General features: G+C 41.7%; 2 protein-coding genes across 3 annotated transcripts in view; one reads left to right on the forward strand and one right to left on the reverse strand.

Annotated features, from left to right (window-relative positions):
- LOC6631824 (chaoptin) overlaps nucleotides 1–17,382 on the reverse strand; it is a 209,995-nt gene that overhangs the window by 48,288 nt on the left and 144,325 nt on the right. The window lies entirely within an intron of this gene.
- fog (folded gastrulation) overlaps nucleotides 1–17,382 on the forward strand; it is a 48,163-nt gene that overhangs the window by 14,431 nt on the left and 16,350 nt on the right. The window contains exon 3 of the mRNA XM_070211381.1: nucleotides 9,130–9,336. The gene's annotated coding sequence lies outside the window, so the exon portion shown is untranslated. The remainder of the gene's footprint in view (nucleotides 1–9,129; nucleotides 9,337–17,382) is intronic.

A 17,382-nucleotide genomic window follows, 5' to 3' on the forward strand; every position in this document is an offset into this window, starting at 1 on the left:
TGTTCTTCCACGCAAGGATACCCCACAGCTGCCAGATTAATATGTTAAATACGATTCTAACTTTGCCCTAAAGAACCCTTAAATTTTCGCAAGTGCAGTTTTGTGCTGGGTATAGGGTATTTCTTAGTCGGTCACTCCCTATTAGAGCACTCTTATTATTGCGAACATATATGTAGATGTTTAGAGAGTAATTCGCAATTTTGCAACTGCAGCAAGTTGCTGGGCACAGGGTATTTCTTAGTCGGTCACTCTCGAATTGCTACAAATATATTACACACATACACAGAGTATTTCCCTGCCTGTCTGCGCGAAGAGTGCAAGAGAGGTAGGGTGGCCCGAATTAGATAAGGCGACTGCAGACGCCGCTGACCCGAGGCCAACCTGAGCTGACCCCAGCGTCTGAAGCTGACCAAAACGCAAAGTGGTTGCTGCCGCTGTTGTTTAGAATCCCCGTTAGCGGGCTCCAAGCGAACCCCCAACGTGGCGCTGGCCATGCGCAGCGTAGCGTGTTATGCGCTCTTCCCCTGTACCCCGCTCCCCCTCACCCACTGAGTAGTGGCCAGCCAGTTATTTGAGCATGAAATACCGCCACAGGGTGGCTCGCGGGCGGCTTGTGCCGCACTCTGAGTCATCAGCGCCGCCCGCCTAAGCGCAGCGAAGCGTCAAAGTGTCGACGAACGTCGCAACGGGGGCAGATCGGGAGTGAAAGGGAGCGCAGAGGGAGGCAGAGAGAATCCAACAGAAGTCGCAATGGGAATGGTAATTGGGCAGGAACAGGTGCTGGTGCAGGGGCAGGGGCAGGCGGTTGGCGGCGATTTGATTGCGGCAGCGCATGTTACGCTTTTGTGGTCATTGCTGTTGTTGTTGCTGTTGCTGTTGTTGCTGCTGCTGTTGTTGTTGCTGTTGTTGCTGCTGCTCTTGACAGCGGCTAGCGGAAGCAGTAAACAGTTTGGGGCAGCGGCCGCCTAATCGCCGCCGATCGCTGCCGCAACTGGCCCACAGGTGCAGCGGTTGGCTGCCTCATTTGATGCCCATAGCTGCAACAGCAACAACAGCAGCAACAGCAGCAACAGCAACAACAGCAGCAACAGCTATTACAATGCGACTTTTTTTTATTGTTGCTGTTTGCCTCTGCTCGTAATTTACATTACACTCCACGGCCGACGGTCGTCGTTTGTCTTTCTTTATGATGCCTCCACGTCTTCGTTGTCGCAGCCAACGCATTGAAGGGGCGGGCAAGGGGTGCCGCCTTCTTCCGCTGCTGCTGCTGCTGCTGCTGCTGCTGCTGCTGCTGCTGATATAAGCCAAAGCTCAGTCGACGTCACAGCTGAATGCGTCGCTGCTACTTCCGCTTACAATTGTTTTTTATTATTACACTTTATTACACATTTTATATTCCGTTTTCATTTCTATTTCTGTTGTTGTTCTTTTTGTTGTTGCTGTTGTTGCTGTTGTTGTTGTTGTCGTCGTTGTCGTTGTCGTTGTCGCTTCTGTTGCTGTTTTTGGTAAATGATTTAATTATTTAAAATTTTTGTTTTCGCTGGCTTGTTTTTTGTTGTTGTTGTTGTTTTTGGTTGCTTACTTGTTTCTTGTTTGTGTCAGCCACATTTGCATGTGCGACTGGCCACGCCCCCCGCCAGCTAGCACCCTGCCCAATGGGCAGCATACTCGTTTATGTAAATGTATATGCATGTATATTACTTGGCATGTTATTTGGGAAAGCATAAAAATAAACTGAAAATTAAACGTTGTCAACCGCAAATGTGACAAGCACTTAATTTTCATGCATGTAAAGTGCGACAAGTGGAGGCCAAAACAGCAGGAAGGCAGCCAGCGCCTGCCCAGGATTGGCCAGCAGCAGCCAAAGGGCAACACACACACAGACACAGACACACACATACACTTACCCAGTCAGGCGACAAGCTGTTTTAGCAAGGTTTCAGTTTCTATTGAGCGAGTCAAAAGGCTCACAGCGTATGGAAGAGACCAGAATAGAAAGTTGCTGGTTCAACTCTCAGGGGATAGATAGTGAAGGAAGCTAGAGTTCAATTCTAGTATATTCTCATAGAAACTTATTTAGTTTTCCAGAGAAAGAAGGAAAACCCACAGGTACTAAGAGGGCAATAGCGCAGGGGAGAGCTGCAAAATTTCTAGTTTTTCAGTTTGAATAATATTCTGATTGAATTTCAATAAACAATTAATGCAGAGGAGAGGACACAGAGATAGAGACAGATAGACGGAAAGAGAAAGAGGTAGTCAAAGTGTATCCATTCATCTATTCTATCCATTAATCTTTTGATCAATCTAACTATTAATCTATTCATCTAACTATTCATTTACCCATTTCTCTTTATTATTGACAAAATTTGCTAATACTTCTTTATCGTTAACTGAAAAAGAAGGTTTTGGACTCGAGACCTCGCCTAGTAAAATAATGCAAGCCACTATTTCAAAGAGTTTAGTTGACAGTTTGTAACATATTCCTCTAAAGACATACATAACAATAATACTAAGAATATAATTTTATTTTACTTCAAAGAAACCAGAATTAAACATAGAAAAAGAATGAGAAGGAAGTCAAGTCCTTTCAGCTCGTACGCTTAATATTCTTTAACAATTATTCTATTCAAGTACTTCTCCAAATTTCTTAACTATGCAACTCACAATTCTCGAATATTCTCACATAGCAACAGCAACAGCGACAAATTTGTTGGCTGGCCAGCAATGCGTTCTATGCACCTGTTATGCGTGTGTATGTGCCTGTGTGTTGGTGTGTGTGTGTCAAGTGTGAAAGCATATGTTTTTACAATGCTAACGTGATGGAAGCCAAGTGGCGGGGACACAGCAGAGCCGGAGCGTGTTTTGTGGCTTGTGAATGGCGCTCGTTGCTGCTGTGTTCCGGGGGTCAATGTGCGGGGGAGTTACGTTGCAGTGGCGTCCAGGGCGGGGGGAGGGGCAGGGAGTTGGGTTGTCGTAACTAGGGTAGGGATCGCTCTCATTGTGCATTGCAGTTTTTGGTATGCGCAAAATGGAAACGCGTGTTTTTTGCCCGCCACACTTGTCGCATGTCGCTGCTGTTGCTGTTGTTGCTGCTGTTGTTGCTGGTGCTGTGGCAGCGGCAACACCGACGCCTCATTGCCCCTGTGAGCTGGCGTATGGGCAGGCGATGGGGCTCAGGCCGAGGTAAGCTCTAGCCAAAATTGTAGAATAGTTGTGTGAGGGGGGGGGGGGGGGGGGGGGTGTCTGGGGAACGAGGGCGGTTGGGCAACAGCGGGGCTGGCATCCGATACAGCTGTTTGTGGTAGCCAGCGATGTTTTGGTTGACAATTCTCGTTTGGATTTTTGGCCTTTTTATCATATTTTGTTGTTATTGTTGTTGTTGCTGTTGTTGTTGTTGTGGCTGAGCAGCACGTTAATGTTGTTATTGTTATTTTGGATGTTGCTGTTAGGGCTTGTTTATTATTCAGTACGTTGCTATTCTGTGTGTGTGCGTGTTTTCTTCTTTTTTTTTTTCTTGAATTTTATGAGTGAAAAACCAACTATGAAAACCAACAGCAACAGCAGCAACAAACAACAAACAATATAATTCCATGATCTTGTTAAGCAAAATAAACCCGGTTAGCTTTTAATATGAACTGACAGTTAAGTTTGTTGCGCTGCATCGCATGATCATGATCGACTCGCTTGACACCATACAACCAGATGTTCAGTTCCAGGGCTGTTGCGGTGTGCAACAACAACAAGAGCAACAAAAACAACAGCAGCAACAACGGCAAAAACAACAGCGACAGTAATAACAACAACAACAACGACAACATGCTGTATTGTATTCTGGTTGGACGGGGCCAAGAGTCGAATTATGTGAGAAATGTATTAAAATTTGTTGCGACAGCGAAATGCAAGCATGCCAATTGCCAGCAACATCAGCAACAAGAGCAACACCAGCAATGCCTGCCTCCGCTACCCCGCCCATTGACAACTGGCACCCTTTGCTTTATTCTTCAGCAGCCATCGCCCACACCAATGCCAGCGACTGCAGCGGGGCCAAGCTTGCTGCAGCTGCAGCTGCAGCAGCAGCAGTTGCTGTTGCTCTTGCCGTTGTTGTTGCTGTTGCTTGATGTGTGGCATCTTCTGCAAAAGTTTCCCATGAACTGATGGCGCCCTCTTTGCTGAATGGGCGATTGGCCGTGCGACCGCCGCTGACATGTTGCTGATGCCTCCAGCAGCAACAGCAGCAGGAGCAGCAGCAACTAATAAGAACAACACAGTAGCCGCATTGTTGCCAGTTGTTAACGTGGTGTGCTGTCAATGATTTTGTGGTTCAAGCAATTCAATTGAAAATGCAATGGCATTAGGCGATGACGGCGAAGACGACGATGATGTGGATGATGAGCATGACGGCGCTGAGGACGAGGATGACGATGTTGCTGACTGAACAATGCGAGTCATGGGTGGGCCATGGATCGGACCAAAGCTGGCCGCCGATCACGACCAGCAGGCGGCAACCCTTCTCATTGTTGTTGTTGCTGCTGCTGCTGGTGCTGTTGTTGCTGATGTTGTTGTCGTGCATTGGAACGTGAGATGGCAGATAAATCAATGCCGGCCACAGCAATATATGCGGCATTGTTGTTGCTCTACATTCAAAATCATTGAACTAATGAGCGGGCCAGTTAGCGGCAGCCGCAACTGCAACATGTTGCTGCGAAGAAGACACACGGCAGCAATAGCGACAACAGCAGCAACAGCAACAGCAGCAACAACAACAATTGTGATAAGCACAGCCCATAGAAAGTTGAATGACATCGAAAAAAACACAGAGAGAAAAAGAGAGCAAATTGGCGAGTCAAAGACAGAGAGAGAGAGAGAGAGAGAGCTAGAGAGAGAGAGAGAAAAGGAGCAAGCAGGAACTGAAGAGCGGGAGCTTGATTTTATGCCAACTTTGTCTAATCGAAATCGAAAACAAACCGCATTTAAAGTCGCAAAATCACAAAAAACAGAACAAATCATTCGCTCGAACGGAACACATCGGGGCGAACGTTGACCTCCATTAAACTGATCGTTGTGGGTGTGCGCAGGGGGCAGTGGGCAGGGGGGCGGGGAGGGGCGTCGACTATATGTCATGCTGTCATGTAGATTACAACAAGTGCCCGCGACAGAGCGAGCTATAGCTATATAGACGCCGATATATAGCTACAGCCGCATCTTTATGTCCGTTGATAATCGTTACACAGAAGTCGCCTGCCGCAGTCTCCGACCCCGCAGCCCCATCGTGCTAGCTGCTGCTGTTCCACGTAAGCATTTGGTTTTTGGCTGCCCCTGACATCGGCTCAAGCCCACCATCGGAAGGGGGGGTCGGCGTCTCCTTGTCTCATTGTCAGTTGCAATTAATTAAGCTGTAATCATGTCTTGGCCACTAGCCTGGCGGGCCCGTCATGCAATCACTTTCGGATCTGTTGCAATCGACAGACGCAGAGTTCAAGCCGCATTCAAGTTTCTGCAACAGCAGCAGCAGCAGCTGCTGCAGTCATGAATACATTACAAATGACTCGCACACGACAACACATTCATATTTTAGCTGGCAGCTATGATTGCATTGAAATTCGCTTTTATTATTTATGATCCGCAGTCGAATCGAACTATCGATAGTCTTATCGATTAACTAATCGTTCAGTCTGAATATTTTAGCTGCCCATTAATTTCCGATGAAGCAGCTGGACTCTGAATAGTTCTATAAGAGCCCAGATACTAACAACTATTTAAATAGAAAAGAAAACTGACATGGGAACAGTTTGCAGCACTGTCACGGTAACAGTAAAGCTCGCTGACTTGGGAGCAATTTTAATAGAATTTTGGGAATAGTTTTGAATGAAACTGCAGTGAATACTTTTTGCAAAAGTCTTCCAAACAGTTGCGGGCATAGTTTCAGGAACAGTTCTAAGTTAATGACGGTCATGGTAACAGTTTTAGGAAGAGTATTGAGTAAAGTTAGTATCAATCTTGTGAACAGACATTGTCCTTGACACACTTGAGTGAAACTGGCTTTTGAAATTAGGAAATAGTTTACGAACTATCTTATCTTCCGGACTGTGATAATAATAGTTTTGGGAAGAGTATTGGCAATAATTCGACTCATGAGAACATTATTATGAACAGTCTTTGCTTATGTCAACAAAATGGGTTCGGGTATAATCTTAGTAAGTAAGTGTTACCATGGTGAATATGAAACTGCCTTGGGACAGTATTGGGCAGCAGAATTCCCAGAGGATGAACAGATGAATGGGTTGATATGGAGTCTGTTTTGAATGAACTGCAAGCTGAGAATGGTTCGACTGATTGCTCGTATACAAACTCAACTCTATGAAAGCATTTGAAATCATTTCTGTTTCGCGCCTCGATAATCCTTTTGAGTTTGGGCAGCTGAAAAAGTTTTCATTGCTCATAAATTTTAACGCACTTCTCGCTATAATGATATAATAATCATTTATTTTTCATTTTTGATTGCGCGTTGCTGTTGTCGGAGTTGGTCGCCATTTATTTCACTTTTTTTCTGTTTATTTACTTTTTTTTTTTTTATTGCCAGAAGAAAACAAGCCACAAATTTGCGTTTAATTTAAAAATATTTTTATTTTTTGCATAAGCGCAAATTATGAACGGCAATAAAAAGTAACGAAAACAACAACAACAATAGCAAAAAAAAAAAAAAAATGCCAAAAATTAATAAGAAGCCGACAAAACTGAAAGATGATTGCAAAAGTCTGGAACTGGAAGCTGGCGCAGTCGCTGCGACGTTGACGTTGGCGCTGACGTCGGCGTTGACAGCGCTGCGCAGCGGCGACATTGCTTGGCGCTAATTTGATTTTTGTTGCTTTTTCGGCGCCTCAGCGACTGCAGCTGTTGCAGTTGTTGTTGTTGTTGTTGTCCACGTCTGGGGAGTTACATTTTGACATTTAAACGTGTTTTTGGCACTTGACGGCATTTTTAGCTGGCCGCCGCCCGTTATTGTTGCTGTTGCTGTTGCTGTTTTGTTATTGTTTTTGCTGTTTGAGTTTTTCTCTTCTTTTATTGTTCAATTTTTATTATCTTTCTTGATTTGCGCTTTGCTGTTTTTATAGCGCTGTACACTTATGTTTTCTGCTTGTCTTCGGTACAAGTTTTCACCGCAGTGGCCCACAGCGCCCAACCCTTCCCCAGCCTCCACCAGCCTTCCCTCAGCGGCTGCGTGGAACCTGAATATCTGGTGTCCACTTATAGGCGACATAGAAATTTCTCGGCTGAATGCAAATTTTACTTTTATTGTTTCGTGTTTTTACAAATACAATACACTTTGATTGCAATTTGGCGCTGTGATGGGCACACAGATACACACATGCGTAGATAACATCTGATTGGCTGGTTACACTGGCTACCCTGGCAATCCTGGCTACCTTCTCTGGCCCACGAGCTGGAACCAAGTGCGCTCCTTGGTAGTGTGGACCGAAAATTGAATGTCAAGTTGAATGCGAAAACCTGTTTGATTTCAAATCAACAGTAGCCCAAATAAAGCAACGCACATCACAAATTGAGATAGACACAAAACATTGCGTGAGCGGGGGCCGTGTCGCAGTTGGCAGGCTATGGCTAAGGGGTGGAGCGGAGGGGAGCGGCTCGTGTTTAGGGTCAGATTGGTTAGGGTACTTTTTTGGTTTTTATTGATTCGGGCAAACGCTCATCGAGGCGTAGAATTAAACTGTCAAATTCAACAAATAACTGGATTTGTTACATTGAACGCCGCAGAACACGAGAAAATGGGAAAAATATTGGCCAGCACATGGGTCGAATCTTGCCGGAAAATGGCGAATGGCGAATGGCAAATGGCAAATGGCGAATGGCAATGTGGCATAGCTTAAAGCTGTTTAAGGCGTTCCGCACTTCCAGCACATTCGAATGAATGAAAATCCACCACTGATAACCGGGAATATACTTGTAGTAAAAATATATAGTTCTATTCTATAAACAACTTTAATCGGCGCTCGATTAAGTTGTTGTTTGTCTCAAGTTAAGTTCTATATAAAAACACAAAAGCTCCGGCTAGCTGCTATTTAAGTGAAGGTCTTATATATGGGCTATCCGATAGGCCCAACACCCACGCTTCCTCTTGACGACAGTCGAAGCAAATGGAAGTGAAACATTTGCGCGTTTTCGCTCACAGCCTAATTTTCTTTGCAGGCATTCTCAAATACAAATACGTTTCAACTTCAACACAAACCTAATCTTGCAGACGGGAAGCACAAGCACAATTGAAATAGCTACAAGAGTAGGAAACAGCTATAAAATCAAATGAAAGCTTCGAGTCTGCTTAAAATAGGGTTTAAAAAGCACATTAAAGCTTTTCGAACTACTAGTAGAATAAGCTTACAGACAGAAAGCAGAAGCACAATTCAAATAGCAATGAACTGTAGAAGCGCATGCAGCTTTGATCACTATCAGATTAATTCTGTCAAAAGTAAGTCTCAAAAAAATAAAAATTAAGCAGATTTAGCTTTCAAACAGAAAGCTTAAGCCTAGGCATTTTAATAGCAACAACAATAATAAACTGAGATATGAAAGCATATGAAAGCTTCGACTCGATAATTAAAGCACACTTGGATAATTTGAAACATGTTTTTAAAGCTTTTTGATCACACAGCAGATAAAGATGGCTTAAAAACAATTGACATACTTAGTAACAAGAATAATACTATAGATATGAAAGCGCATTAATGCTTTGAATTAAGAAATTTAAGCACATGTTACTGAATTAGGTTTATATAATAAGAGCTTTTTTTACCCTGAACCCATTATAAATGGATATAAGGGTATATTGTATTTGTGCAAAATCCAAATGTATGTAACAGGCAGAAGGAAGCATCTCCGACCCCATAAAGTATATATATTCCGTCTGTCCGTCTGTCTGTATGTATGAACGCAAGGATCTCAGAACCTATAAGAGCTAGAGACTTGAAATTTTAGTATAAGGCTTAAAGATTAATTTTACCATTTATAAGCTCCACTAGTTAGCACGAGCGAAGCTTTAATTGCAACACTTTTCCACAAGCAAAAATTTCATGTTTAATGTTGGTTAATTTTATTCTGTATTATCTTTTTTTACAGAAATCCCGCAATTGAAGACAGCTTGTATGGTGCAAAGAGAGAGAGAGAGAGAGAGAAAGAGGGAGAGAGATAGCAAGTGCGTGAGCGAGGCATATTCACATATTCCTGCACAAGGACTGTCGACCACACTTCACACCACACAAAAAACTGTTGGCGTTGCATTTCGTATTCCAGTTGTCATTTGACATTTATGTCGCCTGCTTTGGGGTGAGTACGAATACAAATACGAGTACAAACATGCGCGTATCATAAATTTATATATGTATAATATATATGTAAATATTTTTTGATTTTTGTTAATTTGTTGTTTTCGCGTATTTTGCGCTGATAATTTTCAAGCCATAAATTGCATAAATATTGTATGGCCAGAGCGGGGGGGGGCGAAAGTGAGCGTGGGGTAAGTGCTGATTGTGAATGGGTGAGCTTCCCTTTTGATTGAATTTTATTAAAAATTTGGTTTTTTCTTTATATTTTCCGCTGCTGTTTTAGTTGATTAAACACAACTGTTTACGTGCGGTTGTTGCTCGTTTTATGCTGGAAATGCATTTCCAGGCAGAGGCAGAGACAGAGGCTTTCCACGACACGGCCCTTTCTTTATCACAATTGCCATAAATTTTCGCTGTGCAAAAATATTGCCGATATTCTCGTTGTTCTTCACCCTTTTATTTTATTTATTTTTTGTCGGTGTTTTTGGTGCTGCTATCGGCAACAACAGCAACAGTTGCAGCTGCGCATTGAAATAAAAATTACAAAATCCAAATTAATGAACTCGGCGCTGTTAAATTGGTTCAATAACATTTCAATTGCGTTGACATAATTTTAATTAAAATAAAATCGGCAACAACAACAAATGCTGCACAGCAGGAAAAAAAAAAGAACTCACAATGAATTTTAAGTGCAGCGTCGACGCCGCGCTTTGACTTTGCTGAGCTGTCGAAATTGGCCGCTAACGGGGTTATCCAACCAAAGCTCAGCTCAAGCTCAGCGCATGGGGTCGCAATTTGCATTTAATTGCATTTACCAGGGCTGCATGCCTAATTCCTGCCTGGCACCCACACTTACACTCACAGCCGCAGCAGTGCACCAAATGTATGCCAAACACGCAGCCTGCAGGTGGCCTCTCTCTGCGCTTCTCACTCTCAAGCTCACCACACGGAGTTGACTCTGATTCTGACTCTGGCTCTGGGTCTGCGTCTGGCATTGGCGAGCGAGCGCACCCGGAAGCGATAGCGGAGCAGCCAGATAACTGACCATGTGCCCGAATACAGAGAATACTCGGAATACAGAATGTAAATTACAGAAAGCAGTCACAGATCGTTGACGCACTTGCCCCTCTGTTGTAGCCACTCCCCCGACAACCCCCCACCGTGCTTAAGCCAATCCAAACCCAACCCAACCACTTGCCCCTGAGCAGATGGCGCTGCTTGCAAGCAAATCGCTCGAAATCAGCACAAAATTACGTATACACACACATGTGCCTTTACATATATACACTATAAATATGTAAATTCCCATAGCATCTGCATAATCCGAAGTGCGGTGACATAAGCAGAAACAGTTTTAACTTATGAAGACCGAACAAGATCGGTCGCAGCTCAAAACGTTTTGTTTTGTGCGAATAACTTAATTCAAGTAGAAACAAACTTCAGATAAAAATACTTACATCCTGCCGTTGGAATCTTGTATAATACGATCGTAGAAAATTAACGAACTCAATTGAACCGACCCTTTTGAATATTTGGTAAAATTTACCAACACACTTAGTTTTATTTTTGACAATACAAACTTTTAAAAAGTGCGTTCTAGCTTGTTTACTGACTTATTGCGAGCTAAGCTCATATATGTCATCAACTGAACTTAATGATTGACACGTTTAGGAAAAGCTCATTTAAAGGCCTTCAAAGTTAATGACGTTTCTGTTACGAAAATATTTGTTTATTTTGAGACACTTTAATAGGCAAATAAGAACTTACAAATGCACGAGAAGTAGAAAAATGCTTGCATAATTGTCAAACAAGGTTGCCACCTGGTTGAAAACACATCTTTGTATGCTTCAATGTGGCAACTCCCAAGGAACTCATGCAGTGTAAAGGCTTGACATAAACAAACCATAATTGTCTATTGCATTTTGCATAATTGTAAAACAAAAGAGGATCTTCACATTGCAAACGATCTTCTATCATTTATAAAATTATTTATAAAAAAATATATATAGTTGTTCCAATCCTACGGCAAGATCGTGACACAGAAAAACAAATAAAAGTATTATAATGAATCTTGATCGTGACGAGAATCGAACTTCATGCGTGCTTGTTAAGGCTGAAGTTGAGATATACGAATAAACGATGTTTAATATGTTTTTATACCCTGAACTTGTTGAAAATGGATAAAAAGGGTATATTGTTTTTGTGCAAATGTATGTAACAGTGTGAAGTAAGCATCGCCGAGCCCATAAAGTATATCTCGCTCTTCACTTAGGGTCATGTCATGCTCCAATAAAATGCATTCCATTTGGCATCGAAAGGAGAGTCGCTTGCCAACACTTTGTTTGGCCCGCTCTAATGTATGTCACATATGTGGTATATACGAATTATCTGCGGGTAATATACGAATCCATAGTACCAAGCCCCTACGGAATACACGCCACTTAAATACGAAAGCAAGGATCTCAGAAGATCCTCCCAGTGCCCGCGCAGTATAATACGAGCTTGTCGATACGATAGTCGATAGCTTGCCTCGTTTACGGGCAATCGATAAGCATCGATAACGAAAGCTGTTATTTCTTAACAATTCTCTTAGTCTTTAATGATCAATTATCTTTCATTTTATAGATGGTTCAGGGTATCCCCTTGCTAGTTATACACAAGCCCAATCGCAGCCTTCTCTATATCTAAATTGTAATTGCTTAGCTCAGATATTCTGTAAAAGATATGTGTTTAGTTATTTTGAGAGCATGTCAAGCTCTCTTTCGCCTTTTTCACCACGTGTTACAGGGTAGTTTTAGCTGCCTACAAAATAAAATGGAATATATAAAGTGAAGCTCGTGGCCTGGGTCAAGTAATTTAATGTAATAACAATAATAATTATTTATCAATTAAGCAGCTACATTTAATTCAATTTGATGCCGTTGCACGTTTCTGTAGCGAGTATATTTAAATTTTATTAAATTTTATTTGTTATTATTTTCGTTTATTTATTGTAATTTTTGTTGTTTTTTGTATCGCCAACATTTTTACTTAATTTATGCGCAAAAGTTCAATTGCGTTCAAAATGTCAATAATTTGCTGCGGTTGTCGCTGGGTTATTGATACATTTGTTATTGTTGTCGCTGTTGTCGCTGTTGTTGTTGTTGTTGTTGCTTGTGTTGTTGTTGTTGATTGTGAACTGTCTCATGAATTTTGCATGCGGCAATTTATTTATTGATTTACTTTACATTCAACTACAGCAGCCGCTGTGGCAGCGGCAAAGCTAACTAAATACAAATATAACGAGGGTCATCCTGCCAAATGTGCCCAATAGTCAATTGGAATTGTCTACACACTCACACACACTCACACACACACACACACACACACGCACACACACACACATACATGGATTGTTTGCACATTTCCATTTGCTTCACATGGCAAATGAAAACGTGTCAAAGGTGTTTGCAATTTTGCAGTCAATTGGCATTAATTGAGTGTGAACACAAAAATATTTTGTAAATCGTCATTTCACTCAATGCACACGCATATGTGTGTGTGTCTGTGTGTGTGTGTGTGTGCTACACAAGGGGCACACACACATGCTCGCAGAATGCGTCGCGCAATATGCAAATTGATTTGCCGAACAATTCATTTGGCAAAATGTGTTGCATAAGCCGCAATGGAAATTTGAGGCCCAAATGGCTGCGGGCCTTAAATGCAGCCGCATTGCCACATTTTTGTTGCAATTTGCAATTTGCAATTTACACTAAAGCCAAAGTGCAACAGCACTTTGTACTTATTGACTTGCTTATTTCTAGAGCTTGGCACAAAACAAAATATGAATAACAAACAGCTAAGAGTGCTCTACTGGGGAGTGCACGGCTAAAAGTTACCCTAAGCCCAGCGACAAGCTGCCCCAGCATGCTAAGCTCCTTCGTCTGAAAAGGGGGGGGCGGGTGGTTGTCTATGCCTTATGAGAGTCTAGATGCCAAATTTGGTGTCCTTAGCTTTTATAAGCTTCGAGATATGTCCCAAAAACAGTTCTGAGTTATCGATTCTTATCGATCTCGAGATCAACACAAACGACTCGGCTGTTGATACCCCCAATTTATATACTCTATGGGCTTGGGGTTGCTTCCCCCTGCCTGTTACATGCACTTGCACAAAAGAAATAGACCCTTCTTAGGCATTTAAAGGGGTATTCTCACTTAAAAAGCACTGCAGTTGGTTTCCCAGGAAAGAAAAAATCTATTGATTGTTGAATAGTTTAAGGAACATTTTTCAATTATATTTTTATTGACACTTGGAGAAACAATTAAATATTCTTCAAAAAGGCAAGTTGCAAATTTAAATGAATGTATTTTTAAAATCTTTTATGGTTTTTAAATACAAAATATTGTTGATGCTATTTAAAATGTTTTTCTACTCGTTTTGTACTTGGCGTACTTCGTGTGGAAGTCGAAACGAATTGGAATTCCGTATTGTTTAGATTTAGATATTCTATTTGTTTTGGGAATAGCATTTCTAGTTCTCTTTTTTTGAATTGTGCAAAACGCATGCCGGTTCGAGTCCCACTTTTGGCCAGATAAAGTATTTTAATGAAAGGTTTATTAAAAGTACCGCAGCAATTGCTGCCCACCAACTGAAATTGAAACATCCATCAATGGCGCTTGTTAAGCTGGAATGCCGGCGGGATTTGATTGATATCGGACTATTGAGTATCATTATCAAAGCTTCAATTAATTGGCTTAGCTTGCAGTTTAGTTTTTTACCCATTCCCCAAACATATCAAAACTCAATTCAAGCACTCGAAACGGCACTTTTATGAATATGAATACACTTATGTCAGTATGAAGCACCCTCTCAGTTAACTATAAAGCACAACTTTCACATGCTAAGCAAATAGAAATTTTGTAGAGACTTCTTTCTGCATGTTGGGTGAGGTGGTATGAGGGATGGTTAAGAGAGGGGAGGGGGAGGGGGGGGGAGTGGTAGGTAAGGTCATAATCGTATTTCTTAAGCAAAATCTTAAATATCACAAGCAAATCGCAACACGTTTCAGTCAAAACACGTCTGTACGTTAATTTGGCGATTTTCTATTATTACAAGCCGCCCACAAAAGCGACCGTCAGAAATACACATGCACACAAACACTCTCTCACACACTCTCTCACACACACTCGCACACACACACACACATACGCAAATCAAATGTGGCACAAACGAAGGTTTGGCCTTGAAACCTGGGCTATATGCGTAAAAAATCATAAAAAATAAACAACAGCAACAAATACAAGTGATAAACAATTGTTTTCTCTTTTTTCATTTATTTAGTTTTTTTTTTTGTAATTTTTTATTTTGGTTTTTTTTTTTTTGTTGATTGGCTGGTCACGAATTTGTGTGTTGGCTGTTTGCGCTTTTAGTGCCCTTTTTGTTGCGAAAATTACATAAAAAACAATTTGAAAAAAAATTGCAAAACCGAATTTCAAACAAGCAACAACAACAACGACGCGTGTTGCATTTGAATTAGAATTTCATAAAACATAAAATTGAAATTGAATTTGATTTAATTTTCGATAGCTCGAAATGCATTTCATCAATGCAAGCGGCAGTTATTTTAATTAGCTAATTTCCAACGAGGCCAAAGCAAGCGATGCGGGAGAGTGTGGGCCTCAAAGCATGGTTTTTTTTTTTTACCCATACACCCATTTGTCGGGTGGCTTTTGGAGAGGGGCAACATTTGTTGGTATGCATTTAGAGAAGGTTTTCGGTTTGGCCCCAAGGCCGACGCCACCGTTACCAAAGCCGGGAGAGACCCAAACTCAGACTCTGTTTTCTGTTTTGCATTGTGATGTGTGTTTTTAGATCCAATTTCAGTTTCAGTTCCGCAAAAGCTGCCGCCATGTCCGTTCACATGTTGCCGCAAAGTTTACAATGCCAGCATTTCAATTTATTAGTTCGAGTGTGCTTTTGTGTGTGTGTGTGTGTGTGTGTGTGTGTGTGTGTGTGTGTGTGTGTGTGTTTATGTTTGCTTTTTATGATTACTAAATCTACTAATTGGTCTGGCATCGTCTGTCATTTGTCACACGCGAGCCGCTTTATGGCTCAATCCTCTTCTTAGCCCACAGCTGGTAATTTCTCTCTGTGCGACATAAAGTTCTGAATGCATTAAAGTTCAACAACTTGGCAGAGTTATCAACAAAGTTCGGCTGTTTAAATAAGCTTGCAGACACATTTTGATATAGTTGCCCAAAATTGATATGTGTCGTCCACAAAAGGTGTTCAGTCAGGAGATGGTTGTGCCGGAACTCAATTCTTGTATTGGAACAGAAGAACCTTTGCTCGAGAAACATTTTTGCTTGCTCGGTTCACGATTCACACTAGTTTCTTAGCTCTCAGTTCAGTGAAGCGTGGATTGGATTTGAGCTTTTTTTTATCACACATTTTGTTATATATATTCAAAAAAACTCGAGTACTATAATTTTTAAAATTGCCTGAATAGCTTAGAAATTTTTAAAATATTTTCTCTAGAACCAAATCAGGTTCGACTGTTCTCTAATCCAGTTTAACTTTCGGTCGAGAGAAATAAAAAATAAAAAGCAGCTTTAATATCAACTCAAGAATATTCTTGATGTTGTTTAAAAGCGTTACACATTAGGTTAGACTATTATAAGACCCTTGAGCTGGGGCCATGCGGTAGAACATTCTCTAGTTTTCAATTATATTGCTGCTAATGGGTATAGAGAACAGTGTGCTGTGATATAAAAGTGTCGTAAAGTGCATATAAATAGAATTATACGATTAGTTTGGGCTTTGACATTGCTGAAAATTCCATTCATTTATGGCCTGCTATATGGTTCATACATATACATACATACATGTACATACAAAACTGTGCAACGTATTATTTTTAGCTTCTGGTCTTAAGGTAACATATATATATATTTATATATATATATATTTGTATAACAAATGCCCATTAGTTGGCGCCCAAATTGATGACGCCAAAGTTATCGTCAAGTTCAAGTGTGTCTCGCTCTCTCTCCCACTCCCTCTCACTCTTCCCCTCTCACGCTCTCTCTTTCTAGCTGTCTAGCCCAGCCAAATTGATGTGTCTCCAGTCGACCTTATCGATGCTTATCGGCCGACCGTCAGTTGGTTGCGCACTCTCAGCTCAGTTGCATGCAATTAGACGCTATCCATTTGTGAGGTAGTCACAATAGCACATACGGACACACACACGTACGCACACACACATATACGTACACACACAGACACACTGTCATACATAGAGATAGGAGCATGTGTAAAGTTTGTTTCACATGCACTTGCTGTTATTATTATTGGTGTTTTTTTTTTTCTGTTTGTGCAGTGCATTGTGTCTGTCTATCTTTAGAATTTGGCCAGACAATGGCCGGCAGCAGCAGCAGCAGCAGCAGCCACTGGAGCCGCAGCAGTCGCGACTGTCTAACACTTTGATAAACCACAGACGCCCGTCAGCGTTAAACAACAAGCCAAGCAGCAGCAGCAGCAGCAAAGATCATAAGGCCCACCGATTTATGTGCATATCTGACAGATACAGATACATGTACAAATACAGATACAGATACATATACAAAAACTGCAGCTAAATCAAACACGGTCGCTGGCTTGTTTGTTGTCAGTTGGCAGTTGCCGCTGCTGCTGCTGCTGCTGCTGATCTTGCAATTGTAGATTACAACAACAACAACTTGCGGCGCCTGGCATTGAGAGCGTTAATTGAATCGCAAACAGTTAACAGCGTTGCTACGTTGCTGAAATGCCAAGCGAAAGCTTCTTTCAGCTCTCTGGCTCTAGGCCTGAAAACTGCTTTCAGAAACGAAACGATTAAACGCTTCACTTTCATCGTGTGCGTGTGTGTGCGTGTGTGTGGCCAAGCACTGACCTATGTTATCGCACCTGTATCTGACAGATACACTTGTTGGCAACGATAAAGGCCAAGTGCTGTCTTATCAACTGATAAACTGCCGGAAGAGCCAAATAAAAGTTGTTCATGCATCAACATTTTTTTTGGAGCTTTATT

This window comes from Drosophila virilis, chromosome X (genome assembly GCF_030788295.1).
Source record: "Drosophila virilis strain 15010-1051.87 chromosome X, Dvir_AGI_RSII-ME, whole genome shotgun sequence".
Taxonomy (NCBI): Eukaryota; Metazoa; Arthropoda; class Insecta; order Diptera; family Drosophilidae; genus Drosophila; species Drosophila virilis.